The sequence below is a fragment of the Manacus candei genome, unplaced genomic scaffold (assembly GCF_025592945.1).
Source record: "Manacus candei isolate 608988 ecotype Guabito, Panama unplaced genomic scaffold, ASM2559294v1 h1tg000033l, whole genome shotgun sequence".
In the NCBI taxonomy this organism is placed as follows: Eukaryota; Metazoa; Chordata; class Aves; order Passeriformes; family Pipridae; genus Manacus; species Manacus candei.
Genome location: NW_026138081.1, coordinates 1,832,905 through 1,859,048, shown reverse-complemented (window position 1 = coordinate 1,859,048; position 26,144 = coordinate 1,832,905).

Here is a 26,144-nt window from a genome sequence, read left to right as displayed (position 1 = left end):
AGGGGATTGTCCCACTCTACTCTGCCCTGGTGTGGCCTCACCTTGAATATTGTGTGCAGTTTTGGGCACCACAATATAAGAAAGACATTAAGCTATTAAAGAGTGTCCAAAAGAGGGCAAGAGAGATGGTGAGGGGCTTTGAGGGGAAGCCATATGAGGAGCAGCTGAGGTCACTTGGTCTGTTCAGCCTGAAGAAGAGGAGACTGAGGGGAGATCTCATTGCAGTCTACAACTTCCTTGTGAGGCGAAGAAGAGGGGCAGACACAGATCTCTTCCCTGTGGTAACCAGTGACAGGACCTGAGGGAATGGCCTGAAGCTGTGTCAGGGGATGTTTATGCTGGGTATTAGAGGGTTCTTCACCCAGAGGATGGTTGGGCACTGGAACATGCTCCTGAGAGAAATGGTCACAGCACCAAGCCTAACAGAATTCAAGAAGCATTTGGATGATACTCCCAGGCACATGATGTGACTTCTGGGAAGGGTCCTGTGCAGGGCTAAGGGTTGGACTTGATGATCCTTGTGGGTCCATTCCAACTCAGCATATCTGTGATTCTGACCTTTTACTGCATAGTAAATGTTGGAACTAGAACTTACCTCATTCATACACTCACTCACTCACTCACTCACTCACTCACTCACTCACTCACTCACTCTCAAGTGTTACATAATTCTCCATGCCACTGAAGGCCATAGAGACCGTATGACATAGCTACAGTGTTCAATTCAGCAGAAAATATTCTGTGATATATTCTTCTTTCCCTGCACATATATGTTCCAAGTATACTACCTTTAAGCATAAATACATCTTGAAGCATCACAATCAAAACCTAACGCTTTGAGAATTTAATGGCAGAAGATGACTCGATTGTACATGCAATATTAATAATGAAGAACACCATATAGTTCACAAGAAATACAATGGTTTTTTTGTGGGCAAATTCCATTTGTATAACATTCAACATAGGATTCCTGTAAATTGGAGATTTGTGCTTCCCTGAAAGGTTATTTTAAGAAAAGCCTACCTGCAATTCCTGAGGAATAACAAGAGAGGGCACCTAAAGCTTTCGGTATAAAGCCCAGGGAATCTGCTGGGACTTGGATTACTTTCAAACGGTATTTTAGAAATCTTCTCCCACTTTTCAGCATACTAAGCAGAAATATAAGGTCTGTCACTATACAATAAAATATAACATGCAAAATTTATATATCTACTTTTAAAGGAAAACTTTTAAAGGAAAACATATTCACATATTCACATATCCACAAAAAATAATGTAAAGTGAAGAACAAGAAGTAAGAGCAAATACGCAATTTACGAAAATTGCAGGAAGATTCACTAGAAGTAATTGGTGTCAGGAGACAGTAAAAACGACTGAGCACCATAGTTGTGCAGACTACTTCCTAGCAGAGAAGAGTGGACTGTCTGGAGGCAGCAGAACACCATGCAATTGCAGTTAGCTCTGCTTTGGAGTCAGGCTTAAACATGAGAGGCTGTATGATGCGCTTACAAGTTTTAGCTAGCAACAGAAAGTGAATTCTAGAGGTGTATATCTTGTCCTCCCTCAGAGATAGAAAAGGGCTCATTTCAGAGGAGGAATCAGGCATAGGCGCTTGAAAACAAATCTTTCTTGAATCAGATTTCAAATGTTGATATGATTCAGTAATTGCTCTGTGAAAGTTGTGCCTTTAATGAGTTTCAGCAATTATTTTGTTAATTGTCTATGCTACATATTTTCTTATTACATAAAAATGCGAACACTTGAATAATAAACTGGTGTAAACCATAACAAATTTTTTGAAGTGCAGCAGTTGTATTTGCAACAATGTTAAAATAACAAATATTACCAATGTACAACAGTGTATTATACTTTTTGTAATTATATATACATTAACTACAGTAATTTGCATTTAGCAGAAATCCTCAATTGTAAGTAACTTTTCACTAACTCTAGTCTATGAGGAGACTGTAAGTGTATTCCTTCGCAGATATGTTTACTCCAGATGCAAAAATAAAAACCATTTAACTTCCAGGAAAAAATTAAATTAAAAAAGCCCAAAGATTTTATTTTCCACTTTCCTTTAATTCATATAAATTTGTATATATATTAGAAAACATGTACAAAGTAAATATTCAACTGTCACTTTAGTGTAGCTGTTTAAATGTCTCACTTTTCTTCTTTAGTTTCCTTCCTATGCCTGCTTTATGAATAACAGAAAATAGATCTCCAACTGTAAAAATGTGAAATTTAACCCCCTATTAAATGATTGCATATTTTTTTCTGTTCTTTAGAATGTGATTGGTGGTAATGGACTGCACGACAGGGAACACTAGAAAGAAAATAGTTTTGGATTCCTTAAATATTTTTTTTACCAAACCAGAGACATTTACCTTAAAATATCAAGCAAGAACCACAAAAAGGACATAAAGAAGAGCTATCTGGAAGATATGTGATTAGAAAAGGGGAATAAGAGCCCAATTGCTTTTGACATTTCTAATTTCACATTTCTTGGGCATTTTTACTGGGTTTTTCTCTATAGCTTTAAGGTTTGTCTGCTGGACACTGCTGTATGGTTTTTGTTTTATTTTTTAAAAAGTCATTCAAGAATATATAAAAATATTTCCTAAAGTTGCAGTGACAGTTTTGCTTAGTTGCTTTTATAGCTCAGGTGGATTATACAGTTACATTCAGTGAAAGAAGGCTTGAGTAGAAATAGAAAAATTTAAAGTAAAATATTTTCTTATTATTTCTTCCAGATACATTCAGAATAAAATATCTTGTTATTACTGCTTATACAACTATTGCTCTACAAGAATTTTTGCTTTTCCTTTCAGTGCCAGTGCCCTTTGCAGGTAGGCAACTCTGGCATGCTCTGGGAATTCAAATGCCAAAAGTTGAGCTACTATGTGGTCTCCAGTCTTGACCACCTTTTCAGCTACAGGAATAAAGAGAACTTTTTCATTTGGGTTACCTGAAATCTAGATTATGCACACAGACCTAAATGGAGCAGAACAGAGGGAGGAGCGTAGGAGGGTTGCAGAGAATGTATGCCTTTCAACAGTGCCAGGAAGTGCATATATAGTGGTGCAACATGCTCAAACATATGGGCCTACATTTGGATGCATCTCTTTTGGGCACCCAAGCTGAGAGACCTAGAGAGCTGAAACTTCAGCAGACCTTGGGAACTAGTGTCTGAGAATTGGGCTTTTTTATGCTCTCGCAACTCTTGCTTGTAAAAGTAGACACTAATAATCACCAAGCAGGTTTGAAAATACATGTTGGAGAATATTCTCCACTCTCCACTTAGAAACATAAACAAGGGGAAAATAGAGATTAGAGTTCTAGGTTTTCTTTGAATCTGACCCAAAACCTGAAAAGAAATACTTGCTGTCTGGAACAGCTAAATCTCAAAGGTTTAATCTGACTTTGGTTTGATATGCAGCAGAGTACGGTCCTTACATGGCAAGGGATGGATCTAAAGGAATCTTTTATGCTTTTCTTTGCTAGTTTTGATTACCTCTAACAAAATGCCCAAGATGAAAACTTTTCCCCTTGCAAGCCATTGCATATGTTGATTAAACCAGCGCATAAACAACAATACAATTAACTGGAATACAGTTCTAGTAAAAGATATGTACAATCCTGAGTAGCTGTCTGAATGCCTTACTAATACAGTCACATATAATGGCTCAAATAATATAAAACTGTTCTAGATTTTTCCTCAGTGATGTGTGCTCAATATAAATTAGTTTGCTATGAAAAATAAAATGACAGCTTTGGCTAGATTCAGAGTTTCTTTTCCACAGATTCAGTTCTTTGATCAAAAACTACAGTAGATTGAAGTTTTGCTATTGTCAACATATTGTACATACACAGTGTGTTTATTTTTGTGCACTTTTAATGTATTTAACCTTAATGTCTGTTTCTTTAAAGCAAAGAAACTGTGGCTCAGCATCTTGAATTGTCAAAGCAATCTATTGCAGATTTCTTTTTACAGATGAAAAGAAGTGCCCAGATGATGAATACTATTCACAAAGGGATTGCTGTGGCAGTCATATCATGTCTCAAAGTACACATGGCTGTGTAAATAGAAACTACTGAAACTTGTACTGACATGTAAAACTTTTTCCATGGTACATGAACCATTGAGTCACCTAAGCAGATTCAGCTGGAGCTCTAACTAAAACTGCAAGTGTTTTCATTTGGGTGAGGTATTTTTTTTTTTTCTGATATCATGTCATTGAATGGGCCAAAAGTGAGATATTCCTCTCTCCCCTGAGACCCTCAAGTTTAACATTAGAAGAAGTTTTGTGACAGTCTAGTAAACCTTTAATGAGAATTCTTTTTGTGACAGACAGATGTAAATGTATCCCTCTAATCCTATCCTTTCAGGATTTGTCTGCAGATGAATGTTAATAATTAGTAGTTGCGTTCTCCCTCCTCCTTCCTCCATAAAATTGTATTCTTCATAAATTCGTCTTTTTTTTTTCTGTTTTCTCAAAGTACCAGCAGCCCTGACAGCCTCCCTTTGTTCTTATGTTTATAAATAATTTATAATGTAGAAATATCTCTTCTTAGTCTTAAAAAATAAACTAATGGTTGAACATAACATACTGCCAGAAGCAGATCTACCACTAGCTTTAGAAAAAAAAAAGAAGGAAAAAAACCTTCATGATTAACAAAGAGAGAAGCAAGGAACATCATATGGAAATCTATTTGTCTGAGTGAATGCCGATTTTTGTTTGCAGATGCGAAATGCATCTGAGCTACCCTCATTTTATGCTCTGTTTCTTTTTCTTTTCTAGACTGCACACCTCAATTCACTCCATAAAAATGTAGCTTCTTTTAAATGTTCTGAACAAACAGAGGGCTACAACATGGACTAAGTTATCAGCATAAATATGTTTATACTGCTGTAGGTGATTCCCCCGAGGGGTATACCAGGCCTTATGCTGACACTTTGTTGACAATTGCTGTACATGTTGTAGACGCACTGCTAAAGAAAGTCACGCATCTAGCCAAGACATTCAGTCTATTGTCAACTGCACATGGACCAGCTGTTGGTGTTGGGATTCTTTCACAAGCATTCTGAACACTCTACTACTGCAGTTTATATTTTGTCATGAACAGTCGCACATGCAACCTCAAACTACAAAGAACAAGCACTCAAATTAGAATTGAAATACACTGAATTTCAACACGTACTGAACACTGAGGAGTGATCTTCTTTCCAAATGTTTGTATGGCTCTATTATTGTTTTTATGCAGCCACAGTAGAAGCAGTGACCACATAAATGACTAGATTTATTGTTAATTAAGGAAAATACGACTGAACTTGGTATTATGCTGTCTAGCTAAATTGTAGCAAGGAATCTTTATTTTGCTGTAGGTTAGCATGTGTCAAAGGAGACAGCTTAAAAGTCATTATGTGACAAACTGGAAATATATTCAGGTCTTTTTTAAAATAGTCCTAGCAGGTAATTTAGATAGGGATCTCAACATTACCTCACAACAGCTGCCAGGATTTTTAACCAAAGATGAGGTGCCATATCATGTCCTGTCTCAGAATGCTCCCTATAGTGGTGACATCAGTGAGAGGATGACTTACTATCAAAGTGCTACATGGTAGCATCTCCATTATCAGACTCCATAATTACACTCAAGCAAGTAATTTGGGTGCTTTGTTTTACAAGAAGCGAGTGTAGCCCTATTTTAACATACTCTATTTTAAATTCCTCACCAGGCCCTAATCGCAGTGTCCTCTGTAGGCAACACTCAATATTCACCTACTCTTCAAGTACATTATCACAAGTAACTGTAATTGAATCAATAGCACCATGCAATTTAGCAATAGGAAGTGAGTGGAAAAAGAATCTTACCCAAGGTCCACATACAGTAGAAGATGGGGAATTTAGGTAGATATGCAAACTCAATGTAGAAATGGTTATAAGCTGCAGGGCTTAGCTTTGTATCTAAAGGAGCGTTGGAGCCAAGATTTGATTTTGCAAGAACCAGGCCAGCTGCCCTTTGTAAATTATTCATTCTTGCTTTTGGCTGGTTTCTGACTTTGGAGAGTGGAATGAGTTTTGGCCAGAAAGAACACTCATGCAAAACCTTTTGAAATAACTGGTTAGGGAGCTTTCTGAATAAAAATTTATTTTTATCTGCTAGCATTTAACTGTTGCTAGCATTTGCTAGCATTTAACTGTCTAACCTGGCTGTTTGTGAATAAAAGATGTCATTTCTAACAGCTCAGAGACGAATCTGCTTTCACAAAAACAGCTCAGAAAGAGTAAGTTTAAATCTCTGTCAGAACCGATCTGAACCCCCTTTTTAGGAATTTGATCTTCTAATCCATTACCTTTTCTCACCTCATGCCTTTAACACCACACAACAGGATTCTGATCTGCCGTTAAAATACATTTCGTGATAGTCTGTAAATATCTGCTGAAATTGCTGCTGCTTTCAGATCTTACAGGGTGTGGTGCGAGGATTCAATGTTTTTCAGTAACTCTACATTCAGAACAGAATCCTGCTTGAAAATCCCCAGGTGCTCACATTGTAAAGAAAGCAGGAAGACAGACCTAAAATTTCAGAATTTCATCCAAAGGTAGCACGCTTGTGAGGAGACATTTGAAAGCTCAGTACAATCTCTTAAAGGAAACCTTTCAGGTTCCCAAGGGCTGCTAAGGATCAAGAGAGAAAGAAGTGTCATGGGAAGGGAGGATGAGGTCGAAGGGAATGAAACATATGACTGGAAATAAGAGGAAAACAGAGAAGCAGGGAGGAGTATGAGACTGGTATAAAAGCATCTCAGACAAGCATTTGACAATTGTACCTTCATCTTTTCAATACTGTATGCTAGCATGCAAATTAACCCTTAAATGCTTTTGCATTTAGCTTCAACATATTGCATCTTCATGGTGAAACGTCTGCCAAATGATGTTGACACATTACTTTTCAAACTTTCACTAAACATCTTTCATGATTATATAAAATATTGTACTTGCAACACTACTTTCTCTTGGTTAAATTATTCCCCTGATCTGCTCTGTTACACAGGTAAAAACATTTCCAAATGCATTCATAACCTCTGCTCTGTTCCACCCCAAACTTTAGCTTGAATAAACACACTGAAACCCTAATGTCCGTAAAAGAGATCAGGACCCAAACAGGTACCCAGATCTCTCTTTTTTTTTTTTGTTTCCCTATTATAAAATGAACTAATCAAAACTTTAGCTGTAACATGCCTGGGTTTTGCTGGTTTCAATACCTCGATCAAAAATTTTTCAACTGAGACCCTTTGCTGCCTATAGCGACATAGGACAGAAACTGTCTGACTCCTCAGCATTATTAAGAAAATACAGTATACAAAAGCTTTAAACTTTAAACCATGCAGCATGATTATTATTAAATATAGATGCAGGAGATTTCGGGTGGAGACAAAGACACATGGATAGAACTGACTTAAGGCACTTCATCAGAAAATAAGGGTGATGTGATCACAGTACTTATAGCTATGCAGCAACTGTACAATTCTACATGGCAGCTTCCATCATACCCTTCACATTAAAAAAAAAAAAAAGAGAAGTTTCTGAGTAAATGATGGTTGAATACACAATAAATTGTTGTGTATGACAAGACATTTTTTTATTTAATATATAAATCAGGAGCACTTATGAATTAATATCAATTAAAATAATATATTTGCTTTCTTTAGACAGTTATGTCAGCCTCATTAAAAACCAAGTGCTAAATCTTCATTAGATTTTTCAATATTAAAATACTTCCATGAAATATAAATTAACGTTTAACTTGTTGCTGGTCATATCAAGGAAAAGGAGGGGACAAAACCATCTTGACTGAAATCCTGACCCAGTTAAATCAATGAGACTTTCATTTCTGAACTCAGTGAGGCCAAATAATTCCCTCCCTATTGACAAGAAGTAATACCTTTAAATCTGGCAGAGAAGCAGGCCTCAGGAAATATTCTGTTTCAGTCTATATTCCTGACTCATATGATGATGGTTAACATTTTCAAAATATCCTTGGCAACATAGGAGGAACCTGTGCCTGCACAAGAGTAAAAAAGTTTCGATTCCTGGGTAGCTTCAGTGTTTTAGGAAACCTTACAGTGTGCCTAGAATTTTAACAATTCTACCTCATGAAAAGACTCAGTGATGTTCTCTAGAACGATGTGAAATCTATTTTTCAGTAGATGAAATCTGCAAAGCGAGTAGTTCATATGTGAACACTGGAATTTATATCAGAGAGCAGACTGTCACTGGTACACATCTGGAGAGATGTACCCTGTCTGATGAACACCACAGAGCATCAAGCAGTGAGAGAGGCTGTCTCACAGCTCTGTCGTGAGACAGAGCTCAGCTCACTACTGAGCTGAGCTCAGTACCTGAGACAGGTCTCAGCTCACTACACAGATTGTGCAAGATTTCCCAGCAAATGTGAAATTTAGGAAGATGGATAGGAAGGGAGAGAAGCTGAACAGCTGCAATCAAGTTGAAGGAAACCACCACCATGCGCATATTTGGTCATAACTGTGTTCAGTGATCACCGTTACTTTTGCAATCGCTACAATCTTGAATCAAAGCAAACCTACCTGAAACCGGTGGAAAACTAGCCAAGAACCCTCTGAAAAATGGTCTAGCCGCCTTTTCGGTGTATTGTGGTGGCTGAAGGAGCTTGCGGGATTTTTACCTTTCCAAAAGAAAGGAGACCTTACAACTGTGCTTTATCTGACTGTAGCTTGTGTGGAACCGGGAGCGTTGCTGCTCTCCTCCCTGGGCCCCTGCATCACTAAGCCACAAGGTGGTGGTATGGTGTCACTTTTTTTTCAACAGCAAAAAGAGGTTTTGTTTAATGAGCTTGAACTCACAAGCCTGCTCATCTAGTGAACTGTGACTTTTCAAATACCAACCTATTAATGTCAAAGGCAATACTGAAGGGAACAGTTCTGTTTGATTTAAAAAATACAGACAATGTGAAGTCCACTATGCTCTAATATCTATCACCTATGGGGCTCCATTCATGCCTAATGCTTTATTCAAGCTAAGACCTAGTTTTTATATATCAGATTAATACATATCTACAGCTTTGCACCTTTCTATTTTGATTTTTTTATTATCAGGGCTCACTGGGGCCATTTTCATTCCCTTACTAAAGCATCTGCAAGCAGGTGGATTAGAGATAACTCTCATTCTGCTTTGTTTTCTCCTGACACTGTCATTAATCATTCCTTAAGCCACACTTCAACTTATAGTAATCAGGACTGGCTGTTCCCAAGCTGCACAAGAATTGCCTTTCACAATGTAATGTGAAATTGGAAGCGAATGGCTGAAGCCAGACGCTTCTTCTGCATTCCCCATCTATCTCATCATTTAGGTATTTATCCATCTCAGGCTTGTACAGGGAGCATCTCTCTCCTTCCCATGAGGACACAGATTGCAACAGAGGATCAGATTTGTTACCCAGGCTTTGGGCTTTGATTGTCCTCTTATAAGTTCGGGATTAAAGTGAAATTTCCCACAGGGCTATGAAGGATTTGCTAGCATTTAACTGTTTAACCTGGCTGTTTGTGAATGAGAATCCTGTGGTCAACTATTCCATAGAGAATATTATGGTAAGCCAGCTCTGAATGGCAGACATTTCAGTAAATTCCTGTAAAGACTGCTACAGTTGATTCCAATTAAGTTCATACCTGATAACAATTGTTTTCTTGTACATGATGAACAGTAATCTTATGATAAAAAACAATTGTCTAGTCTCTTGTGAAATACTCTTGTCAGCTTTAGAATAAATGCAGACTTTCAAAAAGTTGCAGTCGTTTATGCTTCTAGAATCACTGTGCACTAATTTGTCTTGAACTAGGTCATATCCCTCACTACATGGAAGAGCTGTATTCCTTTCTATCTTACCCAATTTTAGTAATAAGTATATGCTAATAATATCTGTAGTAGCATGGCAGCAGAATGGACAAACATTTTAAACAAACTGCACTTGATGTATTAATAAAGACAAATTGATGGTTCTGGAAAGCATGCTGTTAAATATGTAGCCAAAACAGATGTATTTTTCCTGGCATTTGATGTGATTCTTACACAAAGGGAAGTACCTATAATGTGCTATTCTCCACGAAACTGAAAGCAAGGGGGGAATTTTCAGTCCGCATTATCTATCTTTTAGTCTTAGCTTTAGAGCCATTTAAGGAAAAAGATTTTAAAACAAGTCAAAATCATTTTGTTATCTAGTTTAAAAAGACTGTATGCTCAACCACTGTATATATATTCTATTTAATGTGGATGTGTTTTTAAAATGCCTAGGAGGATAGTACTCATTTCATGTGCTTCACCAAGAGAGACATAACACCCAAGCAACTGAAGTACATAATTTAACAAAACATTTTAGCTTGCAGTGAAATCAGTTCCCTTGGAGGGAATGGACTGAATCATTAAACTCAATTTTAACCCCACTCCCTGAGAAATTTTTATATCTTATTCAAAAGTTTGCTTTTCATTTTCCCTTTTGTTGGCTAAAGATGTGCTGAATTTCCAAAATAAGCTTTCATGGGATTTATTTTGGTGATAAAAATAACAAATATTTTTATTTATCCTTTTAAAAATAAAGAATCACAGAGACCTCAAGGGAAAGGCTCAGAGACATTATCAATTACAAATCTATAAATTCTAATGCAGACTCTAATTAACAAATATAAAAGACAAATTTATTCTTTTTCTTGTTCACTCTTCAACTATTCTGCATTATGAACCTGTAGTTATGACATTGATCTTGTGCTAAACAGTGTCTCAGTGAAAAGGAATAGTGTTTGGTTGTACAATGGTACCTGTGAAAGCCTCACTGCCTGAGTGCAAATTACTAAATATCTTTACCATCGTTTACTGTTTCCCTCATAGCATTAAATGATTACTGAAAAGGCATAAGCAATCCTTTCTATTTATTTGAAATATTCTCTAGATTCACATGAGTAATTTTCAGCTGTGTATAATGCTCCCAAAGTAACCTCTTCATTTCCATTGTTTTAGTGTGAAATCATTTCCTCGGGAGATAATTAGAGTTGCTCCATTTATTACATTAAATGATTAGCGTGCACTTGAAATGATTCAGTATATTTTCCTTTACTGCTGATGACTCTTAAATATGGACCTACTTTTTTAATGGATAAATTAAGATTCTCTTGATACTTTGTGGCTGCCTCAGCAGCAAACGAGAAAGGCTTTCTTTTCCAAATACACACACAGGTGTGTGTTGAACAACGCACATTATCTGAAGGGCTTCTATTTGCCTGAGTATGCCACCTGGCTCAGCTTAAAGATCAGTAAGTTTGAAGGTAAAATGAGGGTTTAAATGTACCAAAATTGCTACTGCTTCTGTTACATGTGTAGTTAGTTACTATTTTAAGTGTCATGGGATTAGAATCCCAGCATCTCGGCTAAAGCATCTACTTCCTCTGAACAACCAGCATCTTCTTCCAAATGTATATAAATTATTTCTTACAGGGGCAGACTTGCACTTTAATCATATGAGTTAATCTAAATGGAGAAAAGAGTTTTTCTGTATGCTAACTAGTGAGCTATCATCTGCTCACTTATGAAAATAAATTACCCTAGAATCGGTGAAAATATATCCCAATTAATACTCCTTATTAAAACTGATTAGGTTTAATGTCAAGCTACAACAACAGCTTCAAGACTTTCTTTTAAGAATGGAAGAATCTGTAGTACTAAGCAGATTGGCTGTAGACCTGAGTTGCGACCAGGTATTTGTATAGCCAACACTGTGGCAAGGACTCCTACAGCAAATGCCAAGACTGACCTGGATGTAGTGGATATGAACAGTGACAGAGGTCAGCAGAATTAAAAGGGCTCCATGTTCCCAAGACTGTGCCATGTCATTTCCAAAAGAAAGCCAAGGAGATATTTAACTGGATTTGAAAGCTTGGTCCATTGGAGTTAAATAAACTACAGCACTCGAACTCCATTAGTGGATGTGAAACTGATGTCATTATTAAAGGATACATTCCCTTGTGACGTGATACATCCACCTATCCCTCATTTCTCAAATTTCACCATGGTCCCAAGAATATGTACACATGGAGTCAATTTAAATTCAAGTGTTTTTTAGTATTTAATATGTTATAAATACAAAGGATTGGAGATTTGAATGGCAAGGAATTTTTTAGTCTCTTGGTGAAGATTTTGAGTATTTACTTTTCGAAGAGAAAATCTATAGGTTATATGAGCCCAGAGAATGAATCTCATGTTTCATCTGGAAATCCACTTTGTTATTTCAGAGAATAAATTCACACATAGTTGAAAGAATATTCAAACCATGACTGTACAGAACATGAAAGAGAAGATATAATCCTAAATTAAAAAACCCCAGTACTGTAAACACTTTTGTGGGTGTGTAATCCAGTATTAGAAAGTATGTTCTTAGATCAGAAAATAACATTCTAAATGGAGTACTTGGTACTACAAATTTTTTTTTTATTTCTTTTATTCACTAATACATCACACAAAAATAATCTTTCTACTGGCCTATTTTCCATCCAGAAATCACTGCAGATATTTCTGGTATACAGAACACTCTAAGTAAAAGAATTATTTCTCCATCAATTCAGAAATATTGGTCATGTGGCATGAAAAGGAAGCAGACGTATTTTGGATACTAAATCCAGTAAACTGTGTCCTCATATGTAATGTAGCTGTAGTTTCATGCAGTACTACTTCATGAAAACAGCAATGGGTTTTTAACATCACTCCATATGCCTTGAAAAAATGCTTTTCCTCTTTCTGTTTCTTGACTGATCCTCACTTGAGTCATATTCTCACTTATATCTAAGCAGCAACCTTGACCACAACGTGGTTTTAAGGGACAGACTTCCTAAATTTAAATTTAAAAGTCTAAGAAAGCACTTAATTTGGTTGTTCCCTGGACAAAGACAAGAGGAGTGTGGATGCCAGCTAGAACTAAGCCCAAGCAGTGAACAGCCCCATGTTCCTAAATGAAAATTGAGCAAACCTAGCCTTATTCAGCCAAACTTACAGCATATGAGTGAGTTCCACGAGTAAACAGCTCCAGATATAAACAGAAAGTTTGGTGAACCGGGACTCAGAGATTGTCTATGCGCTTAATAAAGTCATAAATGTGGCATTTCTTTCTATCTCATTGATACTGCACCAGGACCATCATAACTGGAGGTGAAAGCCTACTCACCTCATTAACAGCAAGTAATCCTATTTACTAGCCCCAGGACTAGCATACGATGTAGGCACATTTATACTTTAAAACTTCAGCAATATAAAAGCACACCATTAAGTAATAGCACTACTATAGGTGTATTATACAAAAAGTGCCATAATGTTGTTTGTATATGACAGGCATTTTTAGTGTAAGAATGCTGAAATTCTACACTGATGTCATTAAAGCATAAATGACACACTACCAAAAGATGGAGATACTAATGTATGATGGTTAAAACTACATTCCTTTGTAGGTTTTAGAGTATTTTTAATAGCTTCAAAGCATGTTTTTAATAGATGAAGTTATAACAATACCAACAGTAGTGGCATGAAAGGTTACAATGGATGAACACCATCTCTCTCAAACATTTATTCCATTTAAGTAAAAATACTTGATAGAGAGCATTTCTATTATTCACAAGAAATCATGGAATATAATGGTTTCTAGCACTCCTTTTGTAATAGCTTATTTAAATACTTGGGGCTGCAATTCTGATTCCCACTTTGTTCAGACTTCACAGAAATACTTCTTACAAATGATCACATTTTTATTCTTTATTGTGTTCCAAATAGCCTCTGATTTTTCAGAACCCAAGACTAAAAATTAGGTTTACAGAAGTGAAAAGTACAGTCTTGAAAAAAACCCTATACACTTTTCATAACTGAGGAACAGCAACTACAAAATCGAACAAAAAACTTATGCTATGAATAATTTTGTTTACAGAAATGCTTTAAGGAATAATTCCTGAAGCCTAAATGGAGCTTGATGGGCCTTTTCTAAACCCCTAAAATCTGAAATGACCTGAAGGTATGAGGAACACTTGACTTTGGATTTCTTTTCTTTGGAACATTTTCTTCAGTGCTCCATCTTAGATTACACTCGTTTACACAAAATTAAGAAATCCAGCGTAATAAGAAGTTATTAAAATTCTATTCATCATCTTAAGTTTATTTATTTTCAAAAAATGAATATAAATGAGGAAGTAAGAATAGAACTGACAAGGTTGGATATCAGTGGTTTGTAGATGCTGTTTCTAACCTTCCTCAAATTATTTAAGAGATTTAAATGTATTTATTATGATCTCAGGGTAATGTCTCGGTTGATATAAAAGAGTACAAAATCATCAGGGCCCTTAACTTACATCAGTTGAGGATAAAGATTATTTTTGGATTTTTTTCAGAATAAATCATAAAATCATAGAACACAGGCTCAGAAGGGGATCTCAAGGATCATCTGGTCCAGCTTTTCTTGGCAAAAGCATGGTCTAGACAATAAAATGGTGATAGCTATTTTAATTTCAGAAAAACTGGACTTTTATCTAAAGAGTAAATTAAAATGAAGATGTATAAACAAAGAAGCAAAAGAATATTTGCATTAAATCTCTGTAAATTTACACTCAAACAGTAAGACTGGAAGATGTGATATAGCTTAAGTTTGTTGTGCTATCTGCAGTCAACCACATTTTGCCAAGATAAAATGGAATATTCAGGTAGAATTACTTACTTATTTCAAGAAGAATAACAAGTAGTAAATTTTAATTTTTTAATGTTAAATATTTTAAGTCAGAATAAATTAAGACAAAACCCTAAAATAGCTGATATAAACAGCACTATGCTGGATGTCAGACTATTAATAGATTCAGTACTGAAATGAACCACTTAGTTATATAAATTCATAAATTCATTTTTTCGCTATTTTTTTACAAAACTCGTTATTTACCTGATTATAATGATCTTTGGATCATGACAATGTGCAAATAAGGGCATAAACAATTTTCAAAGTAGGTATTAGCTAAATAAGAAAGAGAAGCAGCTCTATTATGGGCATACAAACTCTCTAATCTCAAAAAAATTCCACATCATCTAACTTTCAACTCATTCTAAAATGGTTTAATATTATAAACTTCATATGGTAGAAGTATTATCAGACTGCAGCATGGGACTCACAGTAGTCAACAGCACTCTTTTTAATATCATTCCCATTTGCATTTTAAATAACCAAATGGTTTTCAGGCATTTAATAGAAAAACATTTTTTTTAAATGAATACCAAGAGACATTTGTAAATAGCAGCACAAATTGCTCCTGGGCTATAAACCTGAGTGCCAAGTTTCTCTTCAGTATGAATACAGACAAGTGTTAAAAGTCTGAAAAATGGATTCCTTAATGGATATACTGGCAGACCTGTAAGTGTAATAGAGCTAGAATGTTCCACTTTAATAAAGATATCATATTTCATCTCCTAGATTACACGTAGCTTTTCTATTCTAAATAAAAAGATTAGAACTAGAAATTTTTTCCCTGCATATCACATTTAAAAATGTACAAGGGAATGTCATCCAACAATCTGTAAGCATTGAAATTATTTCCTTGAAAACAATAAAAATAATCCCTAAAGATATGGTAAATATACAGTTCCTTTATTGAACAAACAAAAATAGATTATGCATTGCTTTTTCAGAATCAAATACATTTTTTTTGACTGAAGCATGGAGACATATCTGGGGGCTTGAATCTTACCGCAGTCTCTGTGACTCTATATTTTCAGTGCATCAGTAACCTTGTATTTAACGAGATTATTTACAATCAGAGCCTTATAAGATCACACCCATTGCTGTTGGTGTGAGGGAGGGAAGGAGTCTTCTGAAATTGAATACAAATGTGATAGTTATTGTTACATTTATTGGGCTATAACCATATATCAAATGTGCTAAATTCACAGAGATAAAATAATACAATCACATCAAGACTGAAAATTTAATACTAGACAGGGACCTACAAGTTCCTTTCCATCATAGCTTGCTTTGTAGCTCATCTAAACAAACACTCTGCCACAGAATTTACTGGACAATTCTTGTCTGCTGGTTATTAAATGAAAGGGCTATTTCCTTCTGAAAGTTCTGCTAACTGCATGTAAACCTACTTGTAAACCTAATTTGTAAAACAAAATATCCGTTTACTTGCTTTTGCCAGAAAAAAAAAAATTAAACACTCTCCACAGCTATATAAGTGTCACGGTAGGAGGGCAGCAGGTCTAAGCATTGCTATTAATATGAAAATGCAGATTGGTCTTTGGAAGAATTTTGACAGTGGGATAAATTAGTTTAGATTTCACCTGACTGTATTATCCCCAGTTGCTATGCTAAAAATGCAGCTAAAATGTAATGCATATTGTCAGTATCAGATTGAGAACCTGACACTGGCGTGGCTGAAGTGTTTAGGCTTTTCTTTTCACAAGTACTACTTTCAGCTTTAGAGAAAGGGTTCAAGAAGTCACTGAATCTATAGATCCATTTTAGTAGAAAAGCAGACAACATGTTTGGGAGGTGGAACACGGGTTTGCTAGCTTACACCATATTTCCTTTTGGTTAACCAAATAAAAGCAAGTTTCAACTAGAGAAACAGTCTTCAGCCTGTGCCTTGCTTTCTTAGACTGAAAATAATGATCCACTTCAGCGTATATGTTTTCTAATATACTTTAACTACTTCTTCCGTACATACCCATATAACATGATTATGTTTCTGTCAAGACCTAAGTGGTGTGGATCGACAGCTATAGTAACCTGCTAGAACAAAACTAAGCTAAATTCACGCTGATGTCACTCATTGATGCCAGAAGGGGAAACAGGCCCTTGTTACTGACAAGTATACTGGGCATATTCCACACTCCATTAAAAATAACTAAGATAGAGGGGGATAGGAAAATAAGGCTTAGCTTCTTTTCGAATGCCTTTTGTACCTTCCCTAGGGAAGATCTTAAAAACATAAAGTTGGATTCAAGAGAAGCATTTATTAATATATTGCAGTGACTTTCAAATGCTTGGGGGAAGGTTTGGATCTTCCCTCTTTTGAAATGATGTGGCAGTGGAATTACACTAGCTTTACACTCATGTAACAGGCAGTAGAACGTAACACTTGGTGTATAGCACGGAAGTTTATCCTGAATGGGAAAGTAAGGTTGTTGTTCTTTCCAACAGCACAACTCAATTTATAGCAACTTTAAAAATTATTATTTTATTTTTTATTTTTTATTTTTATTTTTTTAAATTGTGGTAGTAGCTGAGTTTTGATCTTTATGAGTAAATTAACTACTTATATGGGACAAAAAGAAAGACAAGGAGTAACAGCACGGTAGAACCAGATAATTCCTCTTAGACAAGAGAGATTATGGTTACTTTTTCCCACAGGTGTGATTGCAGAATCTGCAAAATGATTTTGATATAGATTTTAGGGATTTTTCTTCCAATTATCTTTCTTTATACAGAATACTTTCATAGTACTTAAAAGTGGTATCCTTTATTACAAGTCTTATTACAGTAAAATCGATGGATGCCTGAGTGATGGGTGTATTGTTGTGACACTTAAACTATTTGTAAATATTGCTCGAAGCTTTCTTACCATATTCTAGCAGGGCAACATTACAGCAAAGTATAATTTACTGCACATGATATATGCTGTATGCTTCAAAGATAATCACACTGGAAAACAGACTCATGAAAAAGAATCTGCAAGTGTGTCTCGTTTTCCAGTAAAACCTTTTTTGTCAGTCTTTGGGTTTGGTGGATTACTCTGTGATTGTGAAACCCACAGATGTGGGCAGGAGGCTATTTTTGCTTTGCTTTAAATGCCCAGTACTAAACTGCCAGTACCTTGGTTGATGAGATTTCTCTTGGTTCTACACCTTACCCTTCCTTATGTTTTATACTGAAGCAAGCTCCTTTGATTGCAAGATTGGAGCCATGACACCAGCATGCTTTCATTACATTCTCATCCCAGATATGAAAAGAATGCATTGGTTTACAGTAATATTACACTCAGCAAGGGCTTTGTTTAGACTCACTTAAAATTCTTCTAAGAGACCTTGTAAGAGGAGTTTTAAAATTGTAAGGAAAAACTCAATGAACGGCCTTTCAGTCTGTATCAACCAGCTTGTAAAAATAATATAAACACCCCCTACACTTTCTGAAAAATAAAATGTTCTAGCTGTCAGCCAAAATGCTAAGGGCTAACAACAGCAACAAGAAAAATATTTATACTGCCCCTGCTCTCTTTCATAATCACTTCCAATTTATAGTTTATGGAAGATGTTTTATACATTTTACATTGTGATCGTACAGTGATCTGTACTTAATAACAAACAAGGACTTTGACTACTATCTGGCTGGCTGTTTAGTAAAGCCTTTACTTTTTTCATGTATAATGAAGCTTTTATATTTTTATTATAGCAATAAAGTATGATTTTGTGATGTTTACTGCAAAAGAAGGTTGGCCACACCACAGTGTGTAACACTGTGTAACTGCATAACTGTACACAGTGTGTAACCATTCCAAATGTAACACATTTCCATTGACATCATGCTAGTGAGGAATATACCTCATGACTTTAGTTCTCAAACCCCATACATTTTGAGGAAGTTCCAAAAGTTGATCAAATCTGTTTTGCCTTACTTATACCAAGGAATGAATCGAAACATCTAAGTAACTATCTACATATAACCCCTCCCAACCCTATTTAAAGTACATCCATGTGTATTTTTTCTCATTTCTGAGTTTCAGTTTAGATATTTGTCAACAAATACCATAATTCTGGGGAGGAGGTCAATTTTTGGGCTTTTTATTTCACATAAAATATCTGACTGGAATTATGGAGATTTTCACCAAAAGGTGGACCGGAAGATTTAACTCACTCTTAATAGACTTGGTATTCTTGTTTTCTACTTCTGAAAATTTATGCCTTACTTTCTTTTTTTTAAATCAAACACTTGCGCTAACAGGGAACAGAGTATTTTAGAAATAATACTGTGACTCTGCAGAAATATTCAGATTAGAGTGATTCTTGGGGGGTGGGGGGAAGGGAAGGAAACAAAGGCATCTGAAATGAGTGTAAAGATGCAAGCAGGTGAGAATTTAGCTCAGCCCATTATGATGCTAAATTAAGGCCATGCCTTGCCTTCCCTGAAGACAATTAAGTTGTAATCTTTCATCATCATATCATTTTACAATCATAGAACAGTTTGCATTTCTTCCTACTTTAAAAAATAGATCCTAGGTTGTTGTAATTATATGGATACACTGCCCAAGGTATTACAATCCCTTTTCCAAATAAAACCTTTCACTTTGACAGTGCTCTGTGTTCTGACAGGCACCTTGCTACGTACAGCAAATACAAAGTAAAACCTGTGTGCAGAATCTTGCATGTGCCTTGTACAGCATGTGTGTTAAACTAAGTGACAGTATGGAAGAGGATAACTGAAGCAGCTACTTCACACGGGACCCCTATGAATATTCATTTTGCGGCAGTCAGTCCTGTTAGGCTGCTACACTGCATTTCAAAGTAGTTATCAATAAATGTACTATAAATAAATAAACTACACATTTTTATTCTCATTGAATATTCTAGTTGATTCAAGCAAATTAGTTACAGTGTGTGAAAACTCCCACCAGGAAAGGACGTTTAACTGTTTTTTTATTACAGTTTTACTAAATCTAGAAACATTTCTCACACTGATGATTTACCAGAACTTCAATTTACCTCTGAATTTTATACATGCAAATTAAAAGGGACAGCAGGGTTCTACTTTTAGAATTTTAGCACCATTAAATACCAACTAAAATTACTACACTTGCAGAAAAGGAGAATAAAAACATAGCAAACTCCTACTCTTAAATTCTGCTATATAGTCAGAAAAGTAAATAAATACTCTAAAACATGGAAGTGTTTTCAATGAAAAATAATATTTACATTAGGAATGTAATCACATTTTCTCTCCAGTGAAATAAGGAAACTTGAATAGAGATCAGATATAGTATAAATATCCTTTAAAAACTCACCTCAGATAACACAGATTTCTACTAAATAAGTTAATAGATTTTCCCGACCTTAATATTTGTGATTCTGAATGTGAAAGCTGTAAACTGATGAATGAGAAACTCTGAAGATTTCATTTTATGAATTTGAGTTTTACTTAGGAGTTTTATATCTGAATGCATGAAAAGAACGTTATTAACATGGGATGCATATTTTTATAAAGTACAAACTGTGTGCTGTCTTAATTTTCAGCTTAAATTTACAGACATGCTACATGGCAACAGTATTAAAGCAAAAAAGAAGGGATACATTTTCCTAGTCAATAAAAAGCCATGGAAGTTGCATGGGGTAGAGTCTCTAGGAAATCCACTCTTTCTTTGAAAAAATGTCATTGGTGAGATAGAAGATTGGCACCACAATGAGCAAAATATAGTGAGGGCTGATACGGACTGTCAGCTAGAATTTGGGTTAAGACACTGACTTTTGTCTGCACGATGCCTATCTTCCAAAGAAGATGGAAGATTGAAAACTGAAAGTTTCCTCTCTCTGGTTAATGTGGTCTATACAAGTGAATAATGTATAAGAAGATGTTCCCTTGATAATGTCACAATTATTCATTGTACAGCCATAAACTCAAATATTCACATTAACAGCTAGGTATTATTTTTCTTCTATGAAATTAAGTGAGTGGCATCAGTGGTCATAAATGAGAGTATTCATCAAAGGCATAGGCCATGGCAGAGGATTAAGTGAATGCTGATGAAGTGTCCAGATTCCCATAACTTGGAATGGGCTGCATTCAGCATTCCTTTATTATCCATCTGCCACATAACAAAAAGTCTCATATATTTAATGCAGGTTTGCCCTCAGCCACGTAATAGGATTAGGAATAATTTCTACAAATTTACAAAAACAAATCACATGGGAAGGCTTAGAATTTGCTAATAATTTCTCCATAGCTGGGAGATCAAAGGGATGTAAGAGTCCAGAGCCAGGCGGTGGTTTGACCCTGGCCAAGCTTTTTTAATGAAAGGGTTAATCTTCTCAGAGGTGACCATAGAGGAGCAAATAGTGTGACCAAAGGCAGATTCAGGTCTCCAAAAATAGGAAGAAAATTGTCTGGAAAGTATGACAGCAAGAAAACATGTACAGAACAACAGTACATTTTCTGTCTGGAAAAATAAAATAAAACAGCAAACCACAATGAATTGTTTTTAAGCAAAGTGTGACTGGCAGGAGAGGGGGGTGGTGTTGTAGGGGGGGGAATGCCATGTGGAGGAGAAGCAGCTTGCAGGGTGGACCAGAAATATTCCTGTTTCTTTCTGAATAATAAAGAAAAGGCTGAATGCCTTCAATCTAAAAACACTCTCTATTGTCCTCAGGTGAAAACTGTGTTCTGCAAACATGTGTCAAAGCTTAGGCTGGTTGGTTGTTTTTGCCATATGCTTGTCCTGTTGGTCTTTTTTTCAGAGGAAATGCAGTGTAAACACACACACTGCCTCATAGGTGAGGTTTTGGGAGGACCTGAACAAGTTGTCCAGTGAAGCTTTTTCAAAAATGTCCTTGGTTTGCTGCAATGCATATTTAAAAACTTTGACTTCCTTGAAGGCAATTTATCTCTCAAATCAAGTCAAGTAGCCATGTAAGAAAAGGAAGGGGAATTAAAACAAAAAGAAAAAAGGAAAGGAAATGAAGGTATAGGGGTGTGTGGCTGCCTATGTCTGTTTGTGGGTTGTTTTTTCCTATTTGTTTTTTTGTTTGTTTGGGTTTTGTTTGTTTGTTTTGTTTTTGTGGATTTTTGTTTGTTTGTTTTTGTTTTTGTTGTTGTTTTTGGTTGGTTTGTTCCCCCCCCCCCCCTTAACAATCGCTAAGCCTGTCTAAAAATTTTCACCTTCTTGAATTTCCTTTCCCACTCAATAAACTGCAAAGGAAGAATGTTAACATCAACTATAGGTGACAGGTGATCATTTTCACTTTTGGTCCCTGACCCATTTTAGCAAGTTTGAATGTAATGCTCCTTCTCTGTGGTTTTCTCTACCTACTGGGCTACCCATCAAATAGCAGATCAAATAGTCTGATTGCAAGTAAATTATTGAATTTGTTAGAGCTGCACAAAAGCATAAGCAGACATATGAGCCTAAGTGAAGGTGTTATTTCTTGTGTTTCTCTTCTTGAAAGAGAATTTTAGACCAAAAGTTTACTTCAGTCTCAAGAGTAACTTCATATGAACCTATGTGTCCCATCACATTTTTGCATTAAATAAGAAAGGAGGAGTAGTGACGACAGGGAAATAATGAGAAGATAATTCCCTGGAGAGAATGAAACATTTCAAGACAGAATATCTGTGTTTGAACATGGGGATTGCTGTGTACTCAGTGTACAAAAAAAACCTTGAAAACTGAGTCACTTTGAAAAGGGTCAGATTGATATCCCTGGTGAGAAAACTTGCTTTCACATGTCACTGACAGAGACTCCTATCAAGGTGGCTAGAAATAGAGGAAGGACTTTCAGGTATTATTAGACAGTTCATCTCTTTCCAGTTCTGTGCCACAAGATTTTCCAGAAAGATTCCAATGAATATCTAAAATTGATGTGACTTTCATGAAGAAGGTAACATTTGTTTGGCAGTGTAAACTGGACAGAGGTCACCAGATTTATTTCACACAGCTTACCAGGAAGCCAGCAGTTTATAATAACCTGTAACTGGTATTGCTACCAGTATGGACTGAACTTAAACATGCTGTAGATATGAGACTGTAAATTCTTTTCTCCAGTTATTCTCACATTCTCTCTTTATTTAATATAGATCATGGTTCATTCCAACTCCCACATTTTAGGTCATTCCAATTAGGAGGTTGAAATCCAAACTGATTTTTTTTTTTTCAGGTACAGCAGTGCAACTCAGTCTTCTCATACAAAAATGAGTTTTGATATTTTCCTAGTGTGTAGAGGTATAAGTATCTTGTAAATAACTTTCAAGCAGGGCTTGAGGTTAATGTTTTGTGTCCCACAGTCTCAAGCTGTGATGATCATAACAAAAAAAATAGCAACCACTTTCATCCATCACAGGTCAGAAACAGGAAATGCTCAACAATTCCTGTTTCTTTAGTGACAACGCAGATCTATAGACTCCTGTATACATCAGAGAAGCAAAAGTTTTAACTAATGACATCTACCTTTAGGAGGTCCTTAGACCATGTTTAGACTAAAATCTCTAGCAGTTAAACAAATTTTAGGTATCTAGCATAGCAGGCTGTTGGCTGGCTGTTGATATTGCACTGTTACTGCAAAGACATGGGGTCTTACTCTGAAACTCCCTTGGAAGTTATAAGTTGGGTATCCTTAACTAACTCTCTTCTGTTGGCTAAGGTTGTCAGCTACCTAAATGAGGTAGCCAGGACAACTACCAAAACTCGAGCTGTGTGAGAGGACTCAGATTTTAGACCACCAGTAAGAATTACATCACTAGTAAGACCCCAGACTGTGTCCTACTTCACCTTACCAAGTAGAGATGATGTGACAGTGCTCTTTACTGATGAACAGCACAAATGCAAGAATAGCCCTGTTCTACTCCACAGACATGTTGCCTATGAATATGCTGGTAATTTGAGCCATAAATTAGTTTTACCATAGTTTTATAAAAACAACACAGTGACTGGAAATTGAACAATATATTCTTTTGTTGCATTTTCACATTACAGGAAATACAGTCATAAGACAAACTTGGATCTGATACAATTTTCAAACCTCTATTATTTTTATGACCATTTTAACATAGAAAAGCATTTTTAATACCATGCGATATTAACCTGATAAGCTGTTTGAAGCAGAAATGCAGACATATAATGTAGCTCAAACCACACTGCTGGGATTCAGCATCTGATTAGAGTTCTTGGTTACAGCCTTTTCCCAGCTGCATCTGGAAACCAGTTTTGCCTTTCACCGTCTTAAGTAGCTGCTCATTTAATGGTCACTAAGGTTGACCTTTACGTGTCACGGTGCCATTCAGTGGGATAAAGAACGAGATGCCTTTTTAGGAAATCATACTATGTGTTTACAAGCAGCTTCTTGACCTCAACCAAATGAGTTGGGGAGCAGCAGATAGCAATCTATTGTGCTTCTAACCGTTCTTCATGCCAGACCTTTGAGCTCCATACTGCCCTAAAATGTAAGGTCATATTTCTGCCTTACACATAAGGAATAATAGAGATTTTAATGGATGTTCAGAAATACATGGTGACCCTGTTACAAATCAGGACTGTATCCTTCCTTCATGCAATGGGACAGAAAAGATTTGTTAGCTTCCTTCCCATGAGTTCATATACCAACTGGTAATACTTTCCTCTTGCTCATTTCAATTCACAAATGATCTCACCTGCATTTCTTATTGTCTGCTTTAAGGAAGGGAAGAGCCCTAACACTGCACATTGTGTGTTGGAAATGAACATGAGGAATAATGCAATTGTCCTCAATATAACTTGGTTGCATTGCTAAGTGAATGGGAGATGCAAATACCAAGAAGTAGCCTTCAGCATCAGTATCCAAAAGCACAGTAGGCCAGTCCTTTTGTACCTTGGTATTTTTTCTCCATGTATTTTCCTGTGAAGATTACTGAGATATCTATTAAATACCTTCAGAATAAACATCACCATCTGCCACATTACCACCAAGGCCTTACAATATTTTTACTTAACTCGTGGACATCACAGATACATAGGAAAAAAATAAGGGTAAAGAAAATCAATTTGAGAAAAAATGTCTGGAGACATCTCTCAAGAAAAGTCATGTGAGAACCAGCCAAACTTATAAGTGATAGATAGGTAGTTTTAAGACATGTAATTTATGTAGTGAGGATGAAAACAAGTAAGAATATTTAATCATAATTTCATTACCATTTTATCATGATTACATTCCCAGAGCCTTGATACTACATGCAACAGCAACAAGTTTACCACACATAGAATCCAGATGTTATAGAGAACTGTTAATGGAAGGAACAAGCATTTAATCTTCAGGTTGCTAATTTAAATCCTGACTTGAGGTCCTCAGAAGTCGTTAAGATCTGGCAGGTGTCTCAGCCTATGGGCTACAGGACAGAAATTCATGTAATGAGCTTAGAGAAAAATTGAGTAGTCCTGCTCTTCTTAAGATATTCGCTGATCAGAGAGCTACAGTTTCTTTATATGTCAATCATAAGTCAAAAACATAGTTCTAAAATTAAAAATAAAGAACAACTAATTTCAATGAAAAGCTTTGTCTGAGACTTACTGTTCAGTTATGGACGCTTAACTCTAAATCTTAGTGAGACTCCTAATCCCATCTAATACTATCAATTGGTTTAAGAAATAATACTACATCTTTCTAGAAATTCTGTTTTATCATCTAAATAGTTTGTACTTCTTTAAGGTACAACTAGAAATGGAGATACAAAACTAGTACAAGGTTAACAGGACAAAAAAACCAGGAATAGCACCTAGTAATCAATGACATTACCTTCAGGTCATTTTTGGCAAAGGAGCAGGATTCCCCTCTGCCCAATATTAGATATCAGTGCTTTTCCATACAGCCATTAACTTTGCAATCATGTCAAACAGCAATGAAATTCATGTGTCAGTGTATGCTCACAATTCCCGTTCATTAGCTTTACCCAGTAAAGTCCTGAAAGCATGTCTTCCTGTTAGTAATAGTACATGTCCAGTTTTGAATTCTCAGTTTTATCCTATTAGTCCAATTTAATTTACTCAAAATCAGCCCCTTTTTTAACAGTTTTCAGACTGAATAATACTGAACAAAACTACAAAACAGAAGCTTTTCTCTGTTGGAGAAGTTTAGCAGTGGAGTGATCACTGACTAATACTACTGTGAACTTTACTATTCCTATTTTACTATGACATTTTGCATAAAGTGGAAACCATCCACATCACACAAATTTGGTGCAATATAACACTTAATTAATTGCACAAACTACAGTCCCATACTGTTTCACTGCACAAGGCTGCGCTTTCTGGTCACCTGCTTGGGAAGGCTGAGAGCTTCCAAAAGCATGTTCGATAGAAAAAT